Genomic DNA, 18176 nt, shown 5'->3' with positions numbered 1-18176 from the left:
GTGGAGCAGATGGAGGGATGGAAGGTGGAGCAGATGGAGGGATGGAAGGTGGAGCAGATGGAGGGAGGGAAGGTGGAGCAGATGGAGGGATGGAAGGTGGAGCAGATGGAGGGATGGAAGGTGGAGCAGATGGAGGGATGGAAGGTGGAGCAGATGGAGGGAGGGAAGGTGGAGCAGATGGAGGGATGGAAGGTGGAGCAGATGGAGGGATGGAAGGTGGAGCAGATGGAGGGATGGAAGGTGGAGCAGATGGAGGGATGGAAGGTGGAGCAGATGGAGGGATGGAAGGTGGAGCAGATGGAGGGATGGAAGGTGGAGCAGATGGAGGGAGGGAAGGTGGAGCAGATGGAGGGAGGGAAGGTGGAGCAGATGGAGGGAGGGAAGGTGGAGCAGATGGAGGGAGGGAAGGTGGAGCAGATGGAGGGATGGAAGGTGGAGCAGATGGAGGGAGGGAAGGTGGAGCAGATGGAGGGAAGGAAGGTGGAGCAGCTGTGGAAGGTGGAGCAGCTGTGGAAGGCAAGCATTCCACTGCTGCATCCCTAGCCCCATGAGTTCCCTTTCAGCACCAATACGCTGAAGACGGCCTCGCCAGGTAGAAGAAGCTACCTCAGTGCAGACTTGGCTTTTGGAGAGATTTGCTGCATTCCACAGATCTCGGAAACCCCAATCCGAGTGGAGAAGGCGCTGGCCCCACCATGGAGACCCCAATCCTAGCCGAAAGGGCGCTGACCCCACCATGCAGACCCCATTCCGAGCGGAGAGGGCGCTGGCCCCACCATGCAGACCCCGTTCTGAGCGGAGAGGGCGCTGGCCCCACCATGGAGACCCCGTTCTGAGCGGAGAGGGCGCTGGCCCCACCATGGAGACCCCGTTCTGAGCGGAGAGGGCGCTGGCCCCAGGTGTCACCCGAGCCAGCTGGTTCTGCACACGCACTGCTGCAGCCCCTCTGGCTGGGCCGCCCGCAGCTTCAGGCGGAACTGCTTCCCTCCTCCCTCCTTCTTTGACTCCTCCATGTGCTCCGGGATGAACAAGGCCACCAGTACCCATGAAGCACCGGAAGTGGCCAGAGCGACATTGCTGTAGGAACGGAGGGGCCTGGGAATTCCAGTCCCACCTCTGTGGCGGAAAGTGGAGCCTGTGGCTTGAAAATGCCTGGCCCAGCTCTCCGGCCCAGCGGCCAGCAGGTCAGGAAGGCCCCGGACTGCTGAGACCCCGGGAAGGTAGTCTTTCCGCCTAAATCTTCACTGTTTATGGGCCCCGTGGACTTTGTCCTGGGCCCACAAGGGGCAGGAAGCACACAAAGGCCCCAGCTGGGGTAGTGCCCTGGCACTGGTGTGAGCGGTTGTGCCCGTCTGTGTGTAGGGGGGTGGGGTGACACGTGGCCTGCGGTGTGTGTGCAGGTGTATGATCATGTGGGCAGGTATACAGTCATGTGTGCACCGGTGTACAATCATGTGTATGCACGTGCACGCTCATTTGTGTGCAGGTGTATTCTCATGCATGTGGGTGTGCAACCTCATGTGCAGGTGTGCAATCCCGTGGGCAGGTGCACATGTGTGCAGATGCACCATCATGTGTGTGTGTGTTTGTAACCTGCACACGCAGGTGTCCATGCTCAGCTGGGTAAGGAGCCCAGAGTAGCAGGGGAGGGGCAGGACAGGAAGCGGCCCAGGGTCCCTCCTGGGCAGGCTGGGCTGTGGCGGGGAGGCCGTGGCTGGAGGCCGGGGTGGGGAGGCCATGGTGCGGAGGCTGGGGCTGGAGGTCAGGGCAGAAGGCCCTGGCAGGGAGGCCGGGGCTGGAGGCTGGGGTGGGGAGGCCGTGGCGGGGAGGCCGGGGCTGAAGGCCCTGGCAGGGAGGCCGCCCCCCCCACCCCCTGGTCCAGTCCCATCCTGCCTGGCTCCCAGCTGACGCGGCCCCCCCAGGGCTGTCTGAGCGCAGGGCCGCAGGGCCGGCCGGCAGGGCTCCGCCCCGAGGCCTCGGGCCCTCCATGGTGGTGAGTGGTGGTGAGCGGCTCTCCCAGCAGCCCTGCCACCCGGCCCAGGCCTCCTGTTGGCCGAGGCCCCGAACTGCTCCTGCCAGAGTGGGTACCCCGGCTTCTCACGCCCTCTGACCTTGCCGTCTGAGGTGGGGTGGCTGCCTGCCACCCCCCTCCCAGGCCTAACCGCCTCCCAGGACAGAAACCCCTAGCATCTCCACTCCCCGGTGATGGCTCCTCCCTAACCCGCAGGGTCCTCACCTGCTCGGTGTCCTCAGTGTGGCCCACCCTGTCAGCGGCTCCTCCCTGGCCCGGCTGCCTGGCCCTCGCTACCCTACACCCCCAGGGTGGCCAGCTGCCACACTCGGCCACTGCCACCCACCTGCTGCCGGTACAGTGCAAGTCCTGCCTTCTGATCCGCGTTGGAGCCCTCAGGCAGAGGGACCCACTCAGATTTAAAAGCAGAAAAGCCCAATTTCCAGAAGCCAGGCCTGTGAGCAGAGTGCCCCAGAACGGGGTCCAGGCAGACCCCGAGGCCCCAGAGCCCTCAGAGGGTCCGGGAAGCGAAGGCCCAGGAACGGGGGCTCTCTGCCCAGACCCCCAGGCCCAGGAACGGGGGCTCTCTCACCCAGACCCCAAGGCCCAGGAACGGGGGCTCTCTGCCCAGGCCCCGAGGCCCAGGAACGGGGGCTCTCTGCCCAGACCCCCAGGCCCAGGAATGGGGGCGCTCTCACCTAGACCCCGAGGCCCAGGAACGGGGGCGCTCTGCCCAGACCCCGAGGCCCAGGAATGGGGGCGCTCTGCCCAGACCCCGAGGCCCAGGAACGGGGGTGCTCTGCCCAGACCCCGAGGCCCAGGAACGGGGGCTCTCTGCCCAGGCCCCGAGGCCCAGGAACGGGGGCGCTCTGCCCAGGCCCCGAGGCCCAGGAACGGGGGCGCTCTGCCCAGACCCCGAGGCCCCGGAGCCCGCAGAGGGTCCGGGACCGGAAGGGTTAATGATGGGTGGGGAGTGTCATCTAGGACCCCAGACTTGGGAGGCAGGGTCACCAAATGAAGGCTTGGTACCAGCCAAGGCTGTGGAGGTTAAAGCTCCCAGAAGCCACAGTGGAGGTCAGCTGGGGAGAGGAGGGGCTTGGGAGACAGCCACCCCCTCCCCTGCCTGTGGGACCTGGATCTGCCACCGTGGGGCTCGGGGCGGGCGGGCAGGGCAGAGGTGGTGCTATACGAAGGCCCGAGGGCTGAAGGTTCAAAGCCAAACGTCCACACAAACCTTCCCAGTCCACCGGAGCTTTAACCAGAACGCAGTGGACAGGCTGAGGGGCGTCTGTGGATCCTGAGAGGTGGTGTGTCTGTAGACTATGGCAGTTGCTCCCCATGACACGGAGACCAGGAGAGTCGGGCTGGTTTGGAGGGTGAGGCAGAAGAGCTAAGGCTGGTGGTGGCTGGGAGGAGGTGACCAGGGTATAGATCTGGAACCAGGGCTGCAGAGCCGATGGGAGGAGGGCAGGCCCCTCCAGCAATTGTGACGGGACACACTCAGGTGTGAGCGAGCCGTGGTCATTTCCAGCCTTAGAAGATCCCCTTCCTGAGCATTGTCCCCAAAGCCTTCATGTCAGGGCTCCAACGCTGCCATCTTCCCCCTGCCTATAAATGTCCTTTCCTGGGCTGGTTCTACCGGAGCAAATCCAGAGCCCAACTGGACACTGATGTGGTGTCTCCCGCTGGTGCTGGGCTGGGCACCCGAGGTGGGCCTTGGGGTCATGATGGTCTCCACCAGGGTCTTGCCACAAGCTCTGGCCTGTGGCACAGGTCTTGGGGACCCTGGCCGGGGCTGAGATCTCCCCTAAAGGCCACCAGGCCCGCTAAGGGACCACGTGGTGTGCTGTGACATAATTACGGTTGACGCCAGTGGAAGGCACTGCAGGCTGGTGAGGAACGGTCCGAAGGAGGGAGCAGAGGTCTGCTCTGCTCTGCTCTGCGGGGCAGTGGGTACCAGGACTTCCCGCTGAGGGAGTGTTTCTAGCACTTCTCACATTGGGTCTCTTTCTTAGGAGATAACCCTCTTCCTGACAGGTTACATACCAGTAATGCAACAATGAGGACTAGTTAATCAAACCATTCTTCTTAAGGAAGCCAAAATACATTCTACTCCCCCCACACAGGGCCAAACTCCAGAACACTTTCTTGTCCGGGCCGCCAGGGGCCCCTGGCAGCTTGCAGACGGACAGTGAGGGTCGTACCAGAATTCCAAATGGACCCTTGGAGGCAGGCCCTGGCCTCTTCCCATCTTGAGCAGCGGGGGTCCAGGCCTGCCGTGGGGGACCGCACCGGGAAGGAAGCATGGCTGCCGTCCCAGGCTTCCCTCCCTGGGAGCGCTGGAGACAGTGGACAGGCCTGGCCAGGGGGCACTCTGCACTGGCAGCCGTCCACAGACACGTCTACTCCTGGCTGACGTGACCTGACAGAGGCAAAGGCTCCCCTTCCTCCCTGCTCCCTGCCCGAGCCACCGCCAGCGCCGACGCCTCCCATCCCACCCGAACCCATCGCGGTGCTCACGGGCCCTCAGCAGGACCAGCCCCCCGGAAGCCAGGACCCCAGCTGCCCGTGTCACCCCACCTCAGTGCAGGACAATGTGCTTCCTAAGAGAAACAGCAGCTGCTTCTCCCCAGTGCCTGCGGGGACCTTTCTCAGGGCAGACCTTGGGCACAGACGTGTACGTGTTACGGCTCAAGATTTCCCAGCAGGCTGGGACTGTGGCTTAGTGGTAGAGCGCTAGCCTTGAGCAAAAGAGGCTCAGGGACAGTGCCCAGGCCCTGAGTTCAAGCCCCAGGACTGGCAAATAAATAAATAGAAATTTCCCAACAGTAACTCTGGCTGTCTTCAAGCCTCACAGTTCTGTGAGCGCATTCTCTGGATGTGCTCACTGGTCCTTCACCACCTTTCACCAGCTTCTTTTTCTTGGCAATCTGTAAGAGTCCCGAGCACATTGATTTTTGTCATCAGCATTAAAATAGTCCTCACATCTGTGTCTTGTCTAGTGCTGTGTTCATGAAATGCTTTGCTCTTTCCAAGTTGATGTGTTGTCTGTGTGTGTGTGTGTGTGTGTGTGTGTGTGTGTGTGTCTGTGTCTGTGTCTGTGTCTGTGTGTCTGTCTGCCTGTGTGTACTTGCACACACTGGGGCTTAACCTTAGGGTCTGGGCACTGTCCCTGAGCCTTTTCACTCCTGGCTGGCACTGTACCACTCTACTTCTAGCTTCTTGCTGGTTAATTGGGGATAACAGACTACAGACGTTCCTGCCTTGGCTCACTTTGAACTGAGATCCTCAGATCTCAGCCGTCTTAGTCAAGGATTAGACGCGTGAGCCACCAGCACCCAGCCGTATCCTCTGAGTTTTAATTTTGCTACAATGATGAAGCACCTTAGATGCAGAAATCATTTGTATTATGTTATTTATATATTAAATACAGTCTTCATTGATGACAACTAAAAACAAAAAAAAAGCAAAACCGCAAACTATTACTAGAATCCTCGAAGACATAAAACATTGTGATTATGGAACAAGATTAGAATGTTATACAAAGAGCTCTTGGGAATCAGTTGGAGGCCAGAGTTCAACAGAACTCCTTGGAAGTGGAGGGACCAGGGAAAGACAATTAGAGGGCAGGCCAGGGTTCAGTCATGGTCACCACAGAACAACGAAGAAAACAGGAGAGAAGAAGTAGTTAAAATTTAAGAAAACCCCCAGAACTGAAAGCAAGAGTTTTGAGATTGGATGAGCCTCGGGAACCCAGCAGACGCGAGGAAAACAAGTCCACATAAAGATTCATACGAAAGAAATGTCAGCACCAAGCTGGAAAAGGAGGGGGAATCAAAACAGGCTTGTGGTGAGTTCCAGGAGTGAACATGGTGCCACACGTGTGCCCAGCCGCGCCGGTGACATCAAAGCGCTGCCACAGAGCAGAGGGGCTGAGGGCTGCGCGGGCCCCACGGGCCCCGCGCCCCGTTCCACCCGCCCCTGCCCGTGAGCCAGGGCGGCATGCCCCGCCTGGGCTCGGTCCAACACCACAGGAGCAGGCCAAGGAGGAGGAAGTGTGGGGCCCGAGAATCGCAGGATGCCAGCTCACCGTAGGGTCAGAGGGGGTTGGCAGAGCCCTCCTTGGAGACCCGGTGCTGTGAATCAAAGCCACTGACCAGGGGTGGGGTGGGGGTGAGGATGAATTAATAATGAATTCCGAGAAAACCAAGCAAGCAAGGAAGAAGAAAGGCAATCATTAACTCCATGGAAAACAGCACAAGGTCCAGGTCAGAACGAGCCTGAATGATCTCCTCACTGTGGGTGGGTCTGGCCGAGCTCCTAGCCTAACGCCGGGAAGACGGCCGTGCAGTAGATGGCCGTGGCAGGTGCCGTGCTAGCCTGGGGCTGGGAGAAAGACGCCCTGTCTCCCCACTGAACTCAGCAGTGCCCTGGCAGGCGGAGGGGACGCCATTAGCATGGGTGGAGATTGTGGGCGTGGGCTGGCCAGGAGGCATTCTGTCCAGCCTGCAGGATGTTGTCTGGGAAACTGCTCAAAAACGAAAGGGAAAGCCGGGCTGGCATGGGAATGGCCCCGCCGCACAGCCGCGGCCAGCAGCAACAGGCCAGCCAACGCTGGCTGCCACTGACGGCTGTCTCCAAGGAGTCTCTGCTCGCTTCCCTCTTCTGCCAGAGAGTTTTCATGCCTGCATTTCTTGTTTTGATAGCTGCTATCGGTTTTTCCCATCACCAGGCTAAATGCCATCCAGCTTCCCCGACCCGTGTCTGTCCATCCTCTGCCGTGTCTGTCCATCCTCTGCCGTGTCTGTCCATCCTCTCCCGTGTCTGTCCATCCTCTCCCGTGTCTGTCCATCCTCTCCCGTGTCTGTCCATCCTCTCCTGTGTCTGTCCATCCTCTCCTGTGTCTGTCCATCCTCACCTGTCCTCACTGGTTGTCTGTCCTCACCTGGCAAGGTCTCCATTGCTCCCACCCCAGCAGAGACCCAGGAGCCTCACACTTGAGACCAAGGCAGGCCCGGCTTCCCTGGGCTCCAGTTCCCTGGGCAGGCTCGAATCTCAGCTTTTATCAGGCATGCCGGGGAAGAGCAGCCCCGCCGCAGCCAGTGCTGGATCCCACACTTACAGGGCAAACACGCCGCTGGATGAGCAGAAGATGTCCATCCCCACAGACATGCCCCTCCAGGTGCCAGGCCAAAAATAAACCCCAGGGGAGCAGTTTGGGTCTTCACAGGAAGCTTGAGAGACCCACAAGATGACCCAGAGGCCCGAGACGCCCTAACTGTCCCGGGTGGCGTGGGGGTCGCTTCATGGTCCCGGTGAGTTTCCCACACCTCTGGTCCCAGGAGGGAGGCAGAGCACTCAACTTCCCCAGCTCATTTCTCACCTCTCAGCTTTCTCATTTTCAGATGAGCTCAGACCACAACACCAGGCCCGCTCTAACCCCCCGCTCGCAGCTGAGACAGCCGGCTGCTCTCTGAAGACACCACAGTGTCTCCAGCCAACCCGAGAGCCGTCTTCCCAGGACAGGCCTCGCGGGACAGAGAGGAAGGCTTTGGGCTGGGCCTCCGGCCCTTCGGAAGCGTCGAGGTGCCCAGGCAGGTGCAAGCCCACAGCCGGCGCTGGCTGCCCCTGGCCAGCTCCGGGGGAGCCTGGGTCCTACCTGGTCCCTGGGTCAGGTCAGCGGTGCCGAGTGGCGAGCAGGGCTGTCTTCTCATGGCCTGGCCGGACGGAATGCGGTGGAAACCTTTGCCTGGTACAACTGGCTGCTGCTCCACAGCCCAGGAATTTTGCATTGAATAATTTTTAACTTCTGCTCTGAGGAAAAAAACCAGGGTTTGTGTATAGTGTCCATCTACACAGGAATGCCAAGTGGCTTTCATTTAAAAATAAAGACCTTGTTATCATAAGGAAAACCTGCTTGAGAAAAGAAAAAAAGAAGAGTGAAAGAAAGAAAGGAGCCGGGCCCTTGTGGCTCACACCTGTGATTAGCTGCTCAGGAGACTGAGATCTGAGGATCGCAGTTCAAAGCCAGCCCAGGCAGGAACGTCTGTGTGACTCTTACCTCCAACTAACCCCCAGAAAACCGCAAGTGGCACTGTGGCTCAAGTGGTAGAGCGCTAGCCTTGAGCTGAAGAGCTGAGGGACAGTGCCCAGGCCTAGAGTTCAGGCCCCACAACCAACAAAAGAGGAAAGAAAGAAAGAAAGAAAGAAAGAAAGAAAGAAAGAAAGAAAGAAAGAAAGAAAGAAAGAAAGGAAGGAAGGAAGGAAGGAAGGAAGGAAGGAAGGAAGGAAAGAAGGGAGGAAGAGAGGGAGGGAGGGAGGGAGGGAGGAAGAAAGAGAGAGAGAGAAGGAGGAGGAAGGAAGAAAGGAAGAAGAAAGTAAACAGCAACAGAAAGCAAGGTGGGCACCAGTGGCTCACGCCTGTAATCCTAGCTACTCAGGAGTCTGAGATCTGAGGATCGCAGTTCAAAGCCAGCCCAGGCAGGAAAGTCTGTGTGACTCTTACCTCCAACTAACCCCTAGAAAACTGGACATGGCGCTGTGGCTCAAATGGTAGAGCGCTAGCCTTGAGCTGAAGAGCTGAGGGACAGCGCCCAGGCCCAGAGTTCAAACCCTATAACCAACCCCCCCCAAAAAAAAAAAAAAACTTGGTACAGAGCTGGGTGCTGGTGGCTCACGCCTGTAATCCTAGCTACTCAGGAGGCTGAGATCTGAGGATCACAGTTCAAAGCCAGCCGGAGCAGGAAAGTCCATAAGATTCTTATCTCCAAATAACCACCAGAAAACCAGAAGTGGCACTGCAGCTCAAAGTGGTAGAGCACTGGCCTTGAGTGAAAGAGCTGAGGGACAGCGCCCAGGCCCCAAGTTCAAGCCCCACAACTGACAAAAACAAAGAAGAGAAAGCAGTTCCTGGGTCTTAGGGAAGTGCTCACTAGACTGTGGAGCAGATGAGGGCCTGGAGGGTGGGGCTGCTCTGGCTCAGGGTAGGTCTGTGACCCTGGCTGGTGCAGGGATGCTCTCCCATCGCAGTCCGGGCGACCCCCAGACACTTACTGCGAGTGTCCTTGGCCCCCAGCCCAGCACAGGGTTTGAACTCAGACTTCTCAAGAGCTTTGTTTCAGAAACTTCCTAGCCAGATGCCACCCCGCCGTCCGCTTTCCCCGGGCGACCAGCACCTCACCCAGGCTGGGTCTGAGCCCCAGCTAGGGCCTCACCGGAACAGCTACTCAGCAAGCCCCACGCCCCCCTGGCCAGGGCAGGCCCTCACCTCAGTCCTGGTGGGAGGGGCAGGGCTGACCTTAGGTCCTGCGCCTAGGCAGAGTTTTCAGTACTTAGGCCCAGATGCAGCCAGGGAAACCGTGTAGGTGACTTGTGAGAGAATGAGCCGCCACGGTCCTGGAGGACCGAGGGATGGAGCCAGCAAGCAGGGTCCGGGGAAAGCTCTCCACCAGGGGCAGGTCTGAGGACGGGTGGCCCATGGAGCAGGCCTGGGCTGAGCCGCCACGGTCCTGGAGGACCGAGGGATGGAGCCAGCAAGCAGGGTCCGGGGAAAGCTCTCCACCAGGGGCAGGTCTGAGGACGGGTGGCCCATGGAGCAGGCCTGGGCTGAGCCGCCACGGTCCTGGAGGACCGAGGGATGGAGCCAGCAAGCAGGGTCCGGGGAAAGCTCTCCACCAGGGGCAGGTCTGAGGACGGGTGGCCCATGGAGCAGGCCTGGGCTGAGCCGCCACGGTCCTGGAGGACCGAGGGATGGAGCCAGCAAGCAGGGTCCGGGGAAAGCTCTCCACCAGGGGCAGGTCTGAGGACGGGTGGCCCATGGAGCAGGCCCGGGCTGAGCCGGCCTGTCCTCAGTCGGGGCTTCCCTACCACGCAGGACCAGCGGAGGCGGCCATGCCCTGGACAGGCTGTGGCCTGCCCTGGCCCGAGAGCAGGGTGAAGTGTCTGTGGTGTGGCTGACACCATCCCTTTCGTTTGGCTGGCCGTGGGAGGGGCTCTCCCTGAGGAGATCAAGACGCGGGGGTCTCCCGCATCCCCCAGGCTGCGTGGGGTCTCCCGCATCCCCCAGGCTGCGTGGTAGCCCGAGGATGCCGGCGGGGTTTGCATGCAGGCTTGGTGTAGGTCTTGTGTGTGTGCAGCGTGCACATACACACTTGAGTGGGTGTGCATGTGTTTGTGTGTACAGTCCATGCATTCGTTTGTACACACTGGCATGTGCACGTGTGTGCGTGGTGCATGTGGCGTGTGTGTGTGGGCATGCATGTGGCTGCTCTCTGCCAAAGGCTCAGAGCCAGCTAGGAAGGGCGTCCCTCTCCGTGACTGCAGGAACGCACGCAGGCCTAAGCGGCCGCGAGTGCTCCACGCTGCTGTTGTGCAGGCCCGTTCTCCCACCGTGTTACGCTTTACAGTCGCCCGCCTAGTCCCCTTGGCTTCTAGAGCGGAGAGGGCAGGTCCCTCCCATTTCTAGTTTGGACATACGGGGACCGGGTGACCTCCTAGGCCGCAGGGCAAGTGACGGCTCTCTCTACCTATAGATCCAGCCCTCCTGGGGTTGTGCTGGACACGGGCTTCACAGACGGGTAGTGGTGCTGCCCACACCCAGCCAGGGGAGGCCCTGGGAGGCCCTGCAGGCCTGGCTCCCGGCCCAGGCTCTGTGAGCCCCGGTGCTGTTCTCTCAGGAAGCAGGCCACTGCAGGGTCACCAGCAGCATGGCCGCCCTCCAGACCTGCCAGGTGAACTCCACGGACAGCCAGAACTTCAGGGTCCTCCTCTGCCCGCCAGCCCCCGGCTTCCCACCTGCTGTTCATCCTTCCTCCAGGAGCACCAACCTGGCAGTGTTGTTTGGGGGCCTCATGTGCTATTACAGTGCCTGGAGTCTGTGGAGGGGCTCTTGCTCATTTCCATTTGTTTTAGTGACTCCAGCAGGAAGAGGCCTTGGCCGGACACAGCCCCTACCTGAAGCTAGGCATGGCTCTGGGGGAATGTGGATTTGAGGACCGTGCCAGCCCCCATAGCCTTGGACCAGTGTCCCACACCTGTACACCCCATCAGGGCCTCGTGCTCACCAGGAGACTTCTCACAGATTGGCTCAAGTATAGAACTTGAACCAAGAACACGCCTCCACACTCGGGCCTGGGCTGCTCCTTGCCCGGGTCGATGTCGAAGCCTACAGAGGTCATCACCCCTCATACCCTGGCTCAGGGGGCTGGCGAGCATGTGCCAGCCCAGGCAGCCCTAGGTGGATGGCGAGGCTTGGGCCGCTGTATGGGGAGGCCCAGCTCTCCGGCCACCCGCCAGCACTGAGGTCAGGGAGGGAGAGAGCCCCGATGCAACCCAGAGACAGCCTCCTTCCTGGGTCTACATAGCCTCTGTACAGAGCGAGGGGCCTGTGGGACACACTGGCTGGCTCTGGACCCCTCGGTGTACAGCAACGTCTGCGACGAGGCTTCTCGGAGAGCCTGAGGCAGACACAGAGCTGCCGTGTCCTGGGCTGGGTGCACGCCGGGGCCTGCGGTACCCAGGTCAGGGGTTTGCTTCTGAAGTGGAATGGCTGAGTTCCAATCACAGAGTTGGGGAGGCGCTGGTGGCTGACTTCTGTCCAGCCCGGCCAGGAGCCAGTGAGCTCCCCCAGGCCCCGCCAGGCATCTTTCCAGAACACAACCCTCAAATGCAGAAGGGGCCCCACCGGAGCTCTTCAGTGGCCTGGCTCCCTGTTATCACCTCATCAGAGCACAGAGAGCTGGCTGGAAGGCAAAGGGAACATCAGGATCCGTCCTCCGCTGGCACAGGACACCAGCCAGCCCCCAGCAGCCAGGGCCCCCCTGCTCCCCCGCGGCCTGGGCCACACCCCTGCCTCCAGCCCATGAGATGTCTTCCCTCAGCATCCACGCGACCTCTAGCACATCCCCACGACATCAAGACACGTCTCCTTGGCTCCAGCTCTGGGGCCTGGGCACCCACTCACCTCCTTTCTGCCCCCCGCTTCCCCATCTCCGGGCTCCCCGGCCCAGCCGGCGGCTGCCACACTTTGCCCTGTACTGTCACAGCTCCGGAAAGAGAGCTCCTATTTGCCGAATAAATATTTGCACAGGGTGGGGCTTGCTGCTCAGGGTTGGGTAGTAAATGGGCCTGCAGTCGGGGATCCTCGCAGCTCCGAGATGGGGCAGCCTCGTGTGGGGAGGGGCGGGCTGTGTCTGGCCTCCGGGGTGGTGCTCCCCCAAATTAGACACCAAGAGACAACCTGTGCTGAGAAGTGCCAGAACACACCACGTTGCCAGTTCCTAAGGGAAGGACAGAGCTAAGGGACCCTGGGAATGTGGGTGAGTGGAAGGCCACTGTCCACACGAAATGTCAGAAAGGTGAACACAATGTAGGGCTTCTGAAGAGCAGCCATGCCCTCTCACGCCACTCAGACAACATGCCATCCTGTGTCAGTTATCTGTGTAACAAGCATCTCCAAACCTGGTGGCTGAGGGCCGACCTTTGCCACCTCTTTGGTACGGCTCAGGCACCCCAAATGCACAGTGTAATAAGATGCTGAAGTTTGTGTGCATGGCCATCATGACTCCAAAGCTCACCCGAGGGACGTTTTTGTCTAGGTTCATTAGGGCCTCTCCACAGCCCATCAGGGCTGGCTGAGCAGAGCAAGAGACCCAAGATGAAGCCACCACCTGAGACGTGAGACCCACCACATCCGTGCCTTTCCAGAAGTCAGTCACTGGGTAGCTATGCCAAGGAGACTGGAGAAGGGTGGGCACCATCAGCCCTGGGCTAGGAAGCAGAGCTGCTGCCAAGGATCTGAGCCCCCCTGCTGTTACTGCTTTGGGTTTTTTTTTCCCCCTGGAAGCCTTTCATCCCACTTGTGGGTGTGCTTGTGTTTGCTGATAGGCTGTTGATTGGTTAATATTTGTTTCACCTTAATTCACATAAATGGGTCAGGTCCAGAGGCTCACCTGTGTAGTACCAGCTTCTTAGAAGGGAGAGAGTGAGGATAACTGTGATTTGAGCCCAGTCTGGACAAAAAGCAAGATCCTCATCTAGAGCAATGTGTCAGGCATCAGGATACACTGCCATCTCAGGTCAGTGGAGGAGTTCACAGCCGGAGGAGGTCCAGCCGCCAAAAGCCTCCTCCTTCTCTGAAAACTTATGCAATAAAGGTTAGCAGTATGAGCCAAGTGTCAGAACACCTGTCTAGCAAGCACCAGTCCCTGGATTGAACCCTAGTGCTGTGTGTGTGTGTGTGTGTGTGTGTGTGTGTGTGTGTGTGTGTGTGTGTGTGTGTGTGTGTGTGTGTGTGTGTGTGTGTGTGTGTGTGTGTGTGTGTGTGTGTGTGTGTGTGTGTGTGTGTGTGTTGGTCATGGAGGTTGAACTCAGAGTCTAAGCACTGTCCCTAAGCTTTCTTTGCTCAAGGCTTACTCTACCATTTGAGCCATACTTCCACTTCCAGCTTTTGGTGGTTAATTGGAAGTAAGAGTCTCATGGATGTTCCTGCCCAGGCTGGCTTCAAATTGATCTCAGATCTCCGCCTCTCAGCCTCTTGAGTACCTGGGACCACTGGCATGCACCACCAGCACATGGTCCTAGTACCTCTAAAAATTATGGAAATGTACGGTGCACACGAATCCACCGGAGAAAAGTCTTCAGGAAAGGTGGACACAGGCTGCAGAGCCAGACAGGCACAGCCACGTGGGGCCTGCTCAGGCCTCATTCTACAGCGTGTTTGTTTTTTTTTGTTGGTCATGGAGCCTGAACTCTGGGCCTGGGTGCTGTCCCTCAGTTCTTCAGCTCAAGGCTAGCACTCAACCACTGAGCCACCTTCCCAGCCCCTCCTGGTGCCTTTGACTCAGGGAGGAAGTGCAGATCAATCACACTCTACATGTTCCAGAGTGAATGAATGATTGTAGGATGTGTATGCTGGGCTCAGCACAGGGCAGCAGCAGTGTGTGTGTGTCTGTGTGTGTGTGAGAGACCGCAGGGTCAGTCTGGGGTGCACACTGGACTGGACGGTGTGCGGGGTCAGTGCGGGGTGCACACTGGACTGGACGGCGTGCAGGGTCAGTGCGGGGTGCACACTGGACTGGACGGCGTGCGGGGTCAGTGCGGGGTGCACACTGGACTGGACGGCGTGCGGGGTAAGTGCGGGGTGCACACTGGACTGGACGGCGTGCGGGGTCAGTGCAGGGTGCACACTGGGCTGGACGGCGTGCGGGGTCAGTGCGGGGTGCACACTGGACGGCGTGCGGGGTCAGTGCGGGGTGCACACTGGGCTGGACGGCGTGCGGGGTCAGTGCGGGGTGCACACTGGACTGGACGGCGTGCGGGGTCAGTGCGGGGTGCACACTGGACTGGACGGCGTGCGGGGTCAGTGCGGGGTGCACACTGGGCTGGACGGCGTGCGGGGTCAGTGCGGGGTGCACACTGGACGGCGTGCGGGGTCAGTGCGGGGTGCACACTGGACGGCGTGCAGGGTCAGTGCGGGGTGCACACTGGGCTGGACGGCGTGCGGGGTCAGTGCGGGGTGCACACTGGACGGCGTGCGGGGTCAGTGCGGGGTGCACACTAGACTGGACGGCGTGCGGGGTCAGTGCAGGGTGCACACTGGGCTGGACGGCGTGCGGGGTCAGTGCGGGGTGCACACTGGGCTGGACGGCGTGCGGGGTCAGTGCGGGGTGCACACTGGGCTGGACGGCGTGCGGGGTCAGTGCGGGGTGCACACTGGGCTGGACGGCGTGCGGGGTCAGTGCGGGGTGCACACTGGGCTGGACGGCGTGCGGGGTCAGTGCGGGGTGCACACTAGACTGGACGGCGTGCGGGGTCAGTGCGGGGTGCACACTGGACGGCGTGCGGGGTCAGTGCAGGGTGCACACTGGGCTGGACGGCGTGCGGGGTCAGTGCAGGGTGCACACTGGGCTGGACGGCGTGCGGGGTGTGGGTCATTATGCCACACTCTGCACAGGGCAGCCAAGGTCTGCCTCTGAGCAGGTCACAGTAGTGACCTCCTGTGACTCAAGAGTGTACTTCGGAAGTGTGTGGGCTTCGGGGAGGGCCAGCTTTCATGTTGGGCTAACAGGAACAGGATGGGAAGCAGACGCCAGGAGGTGCTGGGGACCCCGGAAGCCGTGGTCTGGGGCTGGGATACGGGTGCGGTGGGTTTTCGTGGTGGGGCTCTCAGAGGGAGGAGCCGGCGGCAGGTTCAGGAGGGGCCACCAGCCAGGGAGCGCCTTCCTTTGAGACCGCGTGCTGCCTAGCTCTCTTAGCCTGAGTGAATAATGACGTAATGACGCGGCTAGCAGAGGGGGACACTGGTGGAGACAGGTGCCACCTGCAGGCTGGCTCAGAAATGTCACCCAGAGGCCAGTGTGGACTCTCATCCTAGTCCTGAGCAGGTCCTTCAGGAGCCGAGGACCGGGGTGGCCTCTTGCCCCACCAGGGCTGGTGAGCCCAGAGGGGTCCTCCCAGCCACAGCGAGGGGTATACTGCATCTTCCAGGGCTTGCTAACAACAGCCAGCCTGTCTCCTGGAGAAGCCAGGCCTCCCAGACCACAGAACACATGTCGGGTGGTTTCCTCCCAAACAGCACAGAGCCAGCACCACAACCTGGGAGGAACGGAGACTGAAGGCTCACGGCCCTGGTGTGGAGCTCCTCACAGACGCTCGGACCTGTTAGGCCCGCCCCACGCGGCCTCTTCACCCAGGCAAATACATCACTGGTCGGGCCAGCTCCGCTCCCGTGTCCTCAGGGCCCAGGCTCCCGGGGCTCCGGGGTGTCCCTTTTGAGGCCTGATGGTTACTAGCAGATGGCGTGAGTGCCCGGAGGTGGACTTGGTTGGGACTTGGGGTTATCACAGCCCACCCAGGCCCCTTGTTTCTGCAAACTACAGATGACGCAGGGCTGGCTGGTCCTGTACAGGACACTGACACCTGACGGCTCCCACCCAGGAAAAGGGCCCGGTGAGCGAGGTGGGAAGTAAACATACCAATTATGGCCTCCTACGATTACAGCGATTATCTGCCGGGTAATTGAGCCTCCCCTAGCAGTGGCTCTCATTTAGGACTAGCTGACTCTCACCTGCTCCTCCCAGGTGAGCAGGCAGCTGACAGGCCCTGCAGGTGGGGCCTAGTCGAGGTGTTTCAAACAGATTGAATCAGAGAAGGCTGGGCCTGGGCTGAGGGCTCCATGTGCCCTGTGGGGGCTAGGCACTGCCGGCTTTGGCCCAGCAAGTTGACCCTGAGGTCCCTTCCCAGAAGCCATAGGGCTTCTTTCTGGAGACAGAGGTGCCAGGCTGCCCGGAAGCACAACCCTTGGGAGCAAAGTGTGGGTAAGTGCATCCCTGTGAGGAGGTCCAGGCTGGCAAGCCTGGGCATGCCTTCTCCGGGGACCTGCCTTCCTCGGGTGACAGTCAGCTCTGCGCCTTTCCCAGGGATCCCAGTGGAACAAGCTCTGGTGATCACTCCGCTGAGCTGGATTCTGGGTTTCTCAGAAGCGGTTACGTCAGTGCTCTGCCTCAGTTTCTGTCCTGATCCAGCAGAAGTGCTAGGGACTGTAAGATTTTTGTTCAAATAGTCTCTTGTAGGAAAAAGGACAGAAGTCAAAGACAGATTAGAGCAGACAGCCCCAGGGAACACTGCCATCTGCAGATCCCTAGATTTCATCCATTCCCACTGGCACAAATGGCATGGAGGCCAATATTACTGCGCGTCAAGGTGGACCTAGATTATTTCATCACGCCACACAGAACCTCTCGTTCCCAGGAGGGGTGTCTCTCCCTCCGCCACTCTATAGTCTCAACCATGTCAGGTTTGCAGCAGGTTTGCAAGGCTGGGCTCTCTCACGCCGTGTGGTCTTCCCTAGGGAGAGAAGGAAGGGTGCTGTGACTGTACGCAGAGCTGGGCTGATACAGATGAAGCCGTTGTGAACAGATGCGGTCATTGTGAAGCCACTTTGCCTTCCTCCGTGTCCATGTGGCAGGGGCAGTTAGGGAGGAGCGGCTGGGTCTCCAGGGCAGCAGTACTGTGGCACACCTCACCGGCAGTGTGCCAGCAGCCTGCTCCTCTGCACCTTGGCAGCATGTGCAACTGTCACTGGTTTTAACTTTACTCCTGATAGGTGTGTGGTAGGGCATTGCTCTGTTTTGTTTTGTTTCGTAGGTCATGGGGCTTGAACTCTGGGCCTGGGCGCTGTCCCTCAGCTCTTTAGCTCAAGGCAAGCACTCTACTGCTTCAGGCACAGCGCCACTTCCAGGTTTCTAGTGCTTTATTGGAGGTAAGTCTCACAGACTTTCCTGCCTGGGCTGGCTTTGAACCACAATCCTCAGATCTCAGCCTCCTGAGTAGCTAGGATTACAGGTGTGAGCCACTGGCATCTGGCTTCCTTTTATTGCTCTTGGTGGTATTGGTGTTTGTGTGGAGTTTGGACTCAGAGCCTGGGCGCTGTCCCTTAGCTCTTCAGCTCAAGGTTAGCACTCTACCACTTGATCCACAGTGCCTACCTTTGGCTTTTTCTGTTTATGTGGTGCTGAGGAATCGAACCCAGGGCTTCATGCATGCGAGGCAAGCATTCTACCACTGAGCCACTTTCCCAGCCCCAATAGTTTTGGGGTTTTTGTGTTTGCTTGTTTATTGCTAGTCCTGGGGCTTGAACTCAGAGCCTGGACACTGTCCCTGAGCTTCTTTTGCTCAAAGCTAGTGATGTACCACTGAGCCACAGAGCCACTTCTGGCTATTTCTATGTACGTGGCACTGAGGTTTTGAACCCAGGGCTTCATGCACACTAGGCAAGCACTCTACCACTAAGCCACATTCCCAGCCTCCCCCCTCCCCACCCCACCCCTTTTTTTTGGTCTGTCATGGGGCTTGAACTCGGCCTGGGAGTTGTCCCTGAGCTCTTCAGTTCGTGAGCACTCTACCATCTAAGCCACAGTAAAACTTCTTTGTCTGTTTATTTGCCATCTACATATCTTCTTCAGTGACATATCTCCATGCCATTAGCTGACCTTCAAAAAATTTTAAAAGTAATGTCTTAATTTCTCATTAAATATCTTGAATAACAAATTTTTCCTAAGCTAATTAAACATGTAGTTTATTTCTAAAATTCTCTTAATTTTCCCAACCGCATATATTTAGTAAGGTTTTACCTAAGATTCTGAGTCCAAGTGATATCCTTATTGAA

The 18176-nt window shown here is 59.2% G+C and overlaps 1 long non-coding RNA gene across 1 annotated transcript; it reads left to right on the top strand.

The window, feature by feature from the left end:
• The first annotated feature begins 6062 nt into the window (after positions 1 to 6062).
• Positions 6063 to 7903, top strand: LOC138838083 (uncharacterized). Its single transcript, XR_011375553.1, has 3 exons — positions 6063 to 6279; positions 7136 to 7326; positions 7417 to 7903. It is a non-coding gene; the product is annotated as an uncharacterized lncRNA (long non-coding RNA).
• Positions 7904 to 18176: the final 10273 nt, after the last annotated feature.

This window comes from Dipodomys merriami, unplaced genomic scaffold (genome assembly GCF_024711535.1).
Source record: "Dipodomys merriami isolate MVZ:Mamm:240054 unplaced genomic scaffold, mDipMer1.0.p SCAF_28, whole genome shotgun sequence".
Lineage (NCBI taxonomy): Eukaryota > Metazoa > Chordata > Mammalia > Rodentia > Heteromyidae > Dipodomys > Dipodomys merriami.
The sequence above is the reverse complement of the archived record's forward strand: the minus strand, read 5'-3'. Positions and strand labels throughout refer to the sequence as shown.